Source organism: Hyla sarda, chromosome 5 (assembly GCF_029499605.1).
Source record: "Hyla sarda isolate aHylSar1 chromosome 5, aHylSar1.hap1, whole genome shotgun sequence".
NCBI classification, from domain to species: domain Eukaryota; kingdom Metazoa; phylum Chordata; class Amphibia; order Anura; family Hylidae; genus Hyla; species Hyla sarda.
In genome coordinates this window covers 242,719,211-242,727,992 of record NC_079193.1, presented here as the reverse complement: position 1 = coordinate 242,727,992, position 8,782 = coordinate 242,719,211, and the positions used below count along the sequence as shown (strand labels likewise).

Here is an 8,782-nt window from a genome sequence, read left to right as displayed (position 1 = left end):
ATTACTTTTTTTAATTTATTAAGATGACAATCTTACTGTTACATGCTGAACAATCTTGAATAGTAAGCGCACGCCAGTGCTGCTGAATGTTCCCGGCTTACCTAGCGTTCTGCATCTTTTCCCAAATTGGTTGTAAGAATCAGCGCCACCTCACTTCATAAGCAAGAGACCTTATGGTTAAAACAGAGCTACTGTATTTTTCGCCCTATAGGATGCACCGGCAAATAAGACGCACCCAATTTATAGGTGCAAAATCTAAAAAATATAAAGATTTTGAACCCAATAGTGGTCTTCGACCTGCGGACCTCCAGATGTTGCAAAACTACAACTCCCAGCATGCCCGGACAGCCGTTGGCTGTCCGGGCATGCTGGGAGTTGTAGTTTTGCAACATCTGGAGGTCCGCAGATTGAAGACCACTGCATAGGAGGTAATACTCACGTGTCCCCGCAGCTCCGGACCCGTCACCGCTGCCCTGGATGTCGCTCCATCGCTGTCGCCATGTCCCCGTCGCTCCGGAACGTCTCTGCTGCCGGCCGGGTATCCCCGCTCGTGATGACGAGGAAGGAGAGCGCCGGCCATACAGGGGATCCCTGAACGGAGAAGACACCGAGGAGGCAGGTAAGGTCCCTCCCGGTGTCCTGTAAGCACTAACCCGGCTATTCAGCCGGGCTGTTCGGGACCGCAGCGATGAAATTGCGGCGGTCCCGAACAGCCTGACTGAACAGCCGGGTTAGTGTCACTTTCCCTTCAGACGCCGCGGTCAGCTTTGATCGCCGCGTCTGAAGGGTTAATACAGGGCATCACCGCGATCGGTGATGTCCTTTATTAGCCGCGGGTCCCGGCCGTTGATGGCCGCAGGGACCGCCACGATAGGGGTGTAGTCGCCGTATAAGATGCACCGACTTTTTCCCCCCCAGTTTTCGGGAAGAAAAAGTGCGTCTTATACAGCGAAAAATACGGTACTTTACAAGTGAGATCTTGTGTAGTTAGGCTTAAGCCACATGTTCTTGCTCTCTAGAGCACGTTTGTACCGATTCTAACAATCAATTTGGGCGAAGTTGCAGGTTGTAAGTCAGCGTGTGATGCCAGATGTTCCCACCACACCTATTTAGGATTGGTTGGCATGACAGTAATATTGCACTTCAATTTAATTAAAATTAAAACTAATGCATTTTCTATATTTATATATTATTTTTTTTTTCTTACTTCGCCATCAAGGTTTCCCAGCAATAGGTTTAAGAATTTTCTCACTTCCTGTCAAATTGCATTATTTGTGGTGATCAAAAAACAGGAGTTTGTAATTTAGGGACAGCTGACATTGTGTGCCTGCCCCACCCTTTCCTTTGTGCTTCCAAGCTATAATGTACAGAACACATCTTACTCACCCAATGTGCTAGAAGAAAATCTAAAAATAAAAATAAAATTTAAATAAAATCATGGCAAACGACAAACTGCAGGAATCATCGGAAATAGCTTTAGGAACATTGCATTTGGACAGGAAAATGTTATCCCAATGATGTATAAGAACAATTCCTCAGGCAGCCCACTAGATGGCGCCTGCTGACATTGTATGAAGGTTTTCGCTTTGTGTGTGGTCCACTACAAATACTGAAGCACTGAAAAGTAGATTTGCAGATTGAAGTAAACCCACAGATAATGGAGGTATACACGTCGCCTTATTAGGACACAATCTATTCCAGATCATGTATCTGATTAACACCGAAGATGGAATAAAATCTACTAAAATTAAATACGTTTTTTATTTTTCTGATGTGATCTTCCCTCAATCCATAATCTATTTAAATAACAATGTAGAGGTATGTGAAGCAAACTAATGCTACAATACATCTGTCTATAAGTCTCTTCCCACAAACTAAAAAGGAAGTACTTAAGGAGAAAAATATAAAAATATTTGAGAAAAAAAAAAAAAAAAAGGAAATGATTAAATCTATTTAAATAGATTGGAAAAATGCACACGCGTATGGGAAAACAAGAAGGACAGCATTTTATTCAGGGAGTGACTGCTGCTCTGGCAATCCTGCTGCTGTCAGCACAAAGCACACACTCCTACTCCACATTGGGAACATTAGAAATAAGTGGACTGCACACAAATGTAAGATGATTTTCCTTAGTCTACTGCAAAGATTCATTCTTCCCCCCTAAAAAAGGCTCCGTTTACACTCCATGTGGCATTTGTATTCTTAAAGGGATGTCCTTGTGCCTGAAGCACTGTCAACTGTTTTTCCCAGTTGAGGAAAAAATAAAATAAAATAGATGAAAAATAAATACAGACACATACCAAAGTATAGGTCAAAAGTAGTGTACACTCTAAAGCAGTGTTTCCAAACCAGGGTGCCTCCAGTTATTGCAAAACTACAACTCCCGGCATGCCCAGACAGCCTTTTAGCAGACCCCACTGAGTGCAACTAAATCTGCTGCAAATTTTCCACTGTGGAAAACTCATCTGTGGCGAAACCCACTTCTGATCTGCCAGTGTGAAGGTACTTCTAATAAAAATTCTGATCACTTTTCCCATTTATAAAATTTTATAAAAAATGAAACAAGCAAACACGTTTGGTATTGTCACATGTGGAATGGTCTGAACTATTAAAATAAAAGGCCCTTCTTTACTATCGTGAACAGTTTTTCGCCGGGTTGTGCGTCACAATTTGTGTATGTGCCAAAATAATCCTAAAAAACTGAAAAAAAGGGTATGGTAAATCCAAAAAGGTGTTTTCTGTTGTTTTTTTACAATCCAATTTACTATTTAATTCACTAAAAATCCTGTGAATCCTGAAAATTCTCACCAAGAAAAAGCTGGACAGAACTTTCCCAACCTGTGTGTCCCCATAGAAAACAGAATGGAATCACGCAAGTCTGAAACAACATTCCACCCTAATAAATAAAAATGTTATGATTCTGCATGGGAAAAAATAGCATTTTGTAGTTAAAAGCAATCAAGTGATACGCAAAATTAGCTTTAACAAAAAAGAAAAAAAAAAAAAAAACAAGATATGTGAACATATCTTCAGGGTGCCTGTACATAATGCAGTATACAAGTGAATCACTGTGATTTAGCAGCAGTAACAGGTACAAACACATGGGTTACCGCAGATTGGCCGTATACTGTTCTGACACAAAACTAGAATTTAATTAAATAAATAAGGTGTGAATGTCTAGAGTACAAGGTTTAGAAGTAAGAGTGGCCAATAAGAATCTCTTTTGGTATGTGTCCTGTCTATAGAAGTCTACAGATACGTCTGAATGTCTCAGACAACTTGTGGTCCATCCTGGAGGGCCCTCGGCCTATGAAACAAGACTAAGGATGGAAATAAAAGGTATCAAAGGAGCTGCCAGTCAAGTCTTCATAATTGTTCTCCCAAATATGTGCAAATCCAAAGTAATTGGGAGAACAGACTCTTCCCTAAATGCTCTGGGCAGCAGCTTCAGATGGAGGTCACAGCCAGTTCAAGGTAAGAGGCAGATGCCCTGGACACAGCTGTTTCTTCTTTCACCGAGTTCTATAAAACTAAACCCACTCCCCTCCCCCAGCGTCCTATTATGTGGGCTGCTCCAGGGCAGCTTCACTGGTGAACTCACGCCCTGCCAAGTGTTACTTACAAGAAGCACTTGGCATTGTAACCTAGCCGATGTATGTGCTTTTTATTCTGGAACTCTGTCTGTTCATTAAACATGTAGTATGCCCTCATGTACAGGTACCATATTCAAACTATAGGCCCATATACATCGGACACAAAAATAAACTGTGCCATCAGAGGCTATATAATGCTATGTTTATATAATGTATGTGACTGCTTTAACATGTACACCAGGAAAGCTTCCAACATACATAGCAAATGTGTCCATTGAATTACATTAGCTCCACAGAGGGTAAAAAAAGTGTCCTTTTGGCCTCCATTGGTCAGTTTACATCATATATCAGTATCCAACTTAATAAATAAAAAAAACACTGCCTCCCACCAATTGTTCGATACGGCCGGAAGAAGCTCTGTAGGATATGTCAAGTTATAGTGACATTGGGGGACATTTATCAATGTTTGTGTAAGGTAGTAGAGATATTACCCGTTTGCTTGGTGTATGGTTGGCACAGTTGCTAAAAGTTTACCAAGAAAGGTGCACTGGACTTGATAAATTTTGCGCAATTAAAGAAACCAGTGAGCTGCAGAGATTGGTTTAAGCTTTGTGCTCCGGCATCTGACACTTTTGCATGTGTCCTATCAGGTGGTGTAGGTTTGCGCAAAAAAGTAACCTTTGCACAAAAGTAATGCGCAAAAAAAATACATCAAAAACAAACAAACAGACCACAAATCACCACAATCATCAAGATGCCAGAAAACATTTTAGTTTTAGGGTAAACAGGTGGTTTGATTAGATGCAGACAGTGTGCAGCTGCTATCCCCCCCCCCCCCCGACACACACACACGCGCCCACCATTACATATGGCAGGGGGCAGATATATCACAAAATTTGTAAAATGGAGGTGTCACTAGTGAGATGACCATTGTGATCTCTTTCTTTCTGATACCACTTACAGCTTTCTACCTAGTACCCCTCCCTTACAGTAACACAGAACCCAGCATTAAAGGAGAACTGTAGTGAAAAGGTTTTCATTAACTCTGTGGCCGGTAGAGATGAGCGAATTTACAGTAAATTCGATTCATCGCAAACTTCTCGGCTCGGCAGTTGATGACTTATCCTGCATAAATTAGTTCAGCTTTCAGGTGCTCTGGTGGGCTGGAAAAGGTGGATACAGTCCTAGGAAAGAGTCTCCTAGGACTGTATCCACCTTTTCCAGCCCACGGGAGCACCTGAAAGCTGAACTAATTTATGCAGGATAAGTCATCAACTGCCGAGCCAAGAAGTTCGTGACGAATTGAATTTACTGTAAATTTGCTCATCTCTAGTGGCCGGGGTGCAAAGACTAAAAAAACTAAAATAAAATAATTAAAAAAAAAATTTAAAACAAACTCGCCTTCCAACATTCCCCCCTTGCCCCGATATCCGTGTCCCGGTCCTCGGAGGACGGTCTTCTTCCAGCTTCCTGGTGACGGCAAGTGATAGAGCACTTAGCATATCGCCAGCTACAGCAATTCCCCGCCTCGGCTGGTGATAGCACATAAGGAGCCCGGGCAGCAGGGAGAAGGCGGGGCCCAGGCTCCTGACATGACCGTGCGCTCAGCCTATCACCGGCCAAGGCAGGACATTGCTGCGGACGGCGATAAGCTGAGCGCAGTATGACTCACGGTCCCCAGGAAGAAGACCAGCACCGGAGGACTGGGACACATATCAGCTCAACGGAGGAACGCTGGAAGGGGAGTTTAAGTTTTTTTTTTTTTCTGTTTTTGCAGGCTGGGCTCAAAAGGTAATGAACATTTTTTACTACAGATCTCCTTTAACCTCCCTGGCGGTATGATTCGGTCTGGAAATTTGTACCAAAAGCGGTACAATTTTTTGCATTGAATTTCACATCTCCCCCGTCACATTCATCCCCCCCCCCCCCTGTCACATTCACCCCCCCCCCCCCCCCTGTCACATTCATCCCCCCTCTGTCACATTCATCCCCCCCCTCTGTCACATTGTCCTGCAGCAGCATACACTAGGTTTGTCGGGCAGATTTCAAACCTAGTGTATTTGCTGCAGAACAAGCAGCAGGCTTTACACCACTGCGGCCTGTGATTGGCTGAAAAGGGAAAGGTCCTAGAAGATGAAGAGTGAAGAGAGCAGGGACCAGACAGCATGGAGGGGAACGGCATATGCAGGGACCAGGATTAGGTAAGCAAAAGTTTTCTTTATTTTACTCCTTTTTCCTTTTACACTTAGCTCAGTGTTTTTCTAACAGGGTGCCCCCAGCTGTTGTGAAACTACTACTCCCAGCATGCCTGGACAGCCTTTGGCTGTTCGGGCATGCTGAGAGTTGTAGTTTTGCAACAGCTGGAGGCCCCCTGGTAGGGAAACACCGACTTTTAGTATTTTTCTTTACCTGCTCTGGCCGGCACCCGCAACGGGAGCCGACCCGAGCAGATAAGCGCATGTTTTCCCGGGGGGCCGCATCGCTATATCGCATTGCTTTTGCGATATATCGTGCAGCCCGGCCGGGAACTCTGCAATTCTACCCCGAGCGTGACTCGGGGTTACCGATCCTGGCAGGGAAAATTAACCCCCGAGTCACGCTCGGGATTACCGCTCAGGAGGTTAAAGCTTTTCATACTGCTCCCAACTAAGCAAGTGCTGCTCCCAAATGCTGCACCTAGAATATTAAGCCTCAGGGTATGTTCACACTGAGGAACTAAAAAATAATCCTTTAGGTCAGGAAATTCTTCAAATCTGCTATTTTCTGCTTGGAGCGGAATTGGCATGAATTGAACTGCAAGTTAAAAGAATTTTTTATAGAAAATCTAGAGGAGCATCAGTACTACAACCACCAATGGGCTAGCTCTCAATTCTCCTTAAAATGTTGTGCTTCAATTCCACTCTAAACTTATTTAGTCAGAAAAAAATTAAGTTTCATTGACTTCTACCAGAAGAATGAACAAGTTCAATGTTCTGGTGGAATAGAATTAATATTCGGAATTCTGCTTGCAAAAATGTCTCCGTGTGAACATATAGAGGCAGAAAGACCATTGAAGTTAATGGAGCTTTTATTCAAGGGTAGAATTTGAGCAGAATAAGTGAGGGGAATTACTTGAGTAACTTCCTTAGTGTGAAAATACCCTATTATTTGAAAGCTAAAATTCTTTAATATGACATCAAGATCAAACTTTAAGTGCATCTGTGACTTCCGTACAAGGTGTAAATTCTGTTAGCACAGATTAGAAAATATTGCAGCTTGTTTGTATTATGGAAAATTAGTCTACAAATCTTCCAAAGCAGGAAGGGATTTATATTCAATGGTCAACTGTAATACCTAAACAAGTTTTGGTATGCATTTTCTTTGATCAAACTAGGCGTTGAACCAAAATTGCACATATAAACAATGACAATTTGAAGGTATACTCTCCAATTCCGTACCGATTACAAGGGGTGCTTCCAAAGAACTAAACTTATCATCAGGCACTTATAAACTCTCTCCGCAGTCACCTCTACAGGGCATGACCTACTTACCCACCCTTTTGCGAGCAACAGCCCTCACATTACCTGACGTGGGCAAGCGACTGTCCTCTCAATCGTCCGTAGCAATTTCCAGTTTCAGCCGGTCATGACTTTCCCACGTCCAGTAGATGGGTAAGTAGGAAAGGCTCCGTACAGAAGATTGCCGAGGGGCCAGCAGTCAGACCCTTCAGAATCAGACACTTTTTCCTTATTTGGTGGTTAGGGAATAAGGGTCTGATAAATTGACTTCCAAGGATTACCTCTTTAAGGTCATATCCCACAGATGTGTTCTTAGATACAGATTGGAATTTAAAATAAAAAAAATGGATTTAAAAAGGATAAGAAGTATTTTCTTTATAAATTTCCTCCATTTATCCATTTATAATCTTTCTGCTTTTGATGCAACCTGTCTGCTGAATTGTGTCTGCCCATTGTCCTGTCTGTGGTACATCCTGTAAGGGACTTACTGTTCCTGTGAGCCAAAAGCTCAGCAAACTCCTTCTCCCACCCACTAAGTGTTCTAGTCAAGAAATTGCAATGGGAGAAAGATAGAGTTGGCTGAATTCCTAGCTAGAGTGTCGTGTACACAGGAACAGGGAGTCTCTTACAGGATGTACACCAGACAAAATATTGGGTTGAAGACAACAGAGCAGTTTACATTATCAAATACTACAGAAAGGTAGTAAAATAACCTTATTTACTAGACAGTTGAAAATAGGTTTCATTATTGGACACTCCCTTTAATGTTAGAATCCACCCTTATAGAAGACAGAACTCTACACTCCTGATATTCAGCCACAAGGTTACAGTAGATGATAAAATGTTGATTGCAGCATCTTCAACAATAATAAAAGGCTGGGATTGTGTACAAAATTGAAAGACATTGGGTACAACCAACATTGAAAAGAACTTAGGAGTTTTTGTCGACAGTAATTTTAACTGAAGGAACCAGTGTCAGGCAACTGCTTCCAAGGCAAATTAAACCATGGGGTGCATCAACAGGGGCATAGATAATTCTACCACTGTACAAATCACTAGTCAGACCACACATTGAATACTGTGTACAGTACTGGGCACCAGTGTACAAGAAAGATATAGTGGAGCTGGGTACAAAGATGGGAAACCATGGGGAATGGGAGGACTACAGTACCCAGAAAGTATTAAGTTTAGCAAAAAAATAAAAAATAAAGATGTGACCAAATAACTATGTATAAATATCAGGTAACAGTACAAAGATCTCTTACATCATCTACTTATACTCAGGAATGTATCTGTAACAAGGAAACATCATCTCCATCTAGAGGAATAAAGAGTTCCTACACTAGCACAGAAAGGGATTCTTTACTGTAAGAGCTTACTTTACTGTGAGACTATTTAACTCTTTACCAGAGGAAGGGGTCATGGTGAACTCAAAATTCAAGAGGGTCCTGGAAGTATTTCTGGAGGGTAATAATAATATAGGTTACAGTCAACCCGGACAAAAGTTGATGATCAAGAGGATTTTTTTTATTGCTAAAATTTTTTGTCAAGGAGGAATTTTTCTCCCTAAAATTAGGAAATTTGCTTTTACCTTGTTGGGAAGATTTATCAAAACCTGTCTCAAGGAAAAGTTGCTGAGTTGTCCATAGCAATCAATCATATTTCTTCTTTCATTTTTGAACAGGCCTCTGA

General features: G+C 42.0%; 1 protein-coding gene across 7 annotated transcripts in view; it reads right to left on the bottom strand.

The window, feature by feature from the left end:
• Nucleotides 1-8,782, bottom strand: part of ZNF516 (zinc finger protein 516) — a 120,855-nt gene that overhangs the window by 39,574 nt on the left and 72,499 nt on the right. The window lies entirely within an intron of this gene.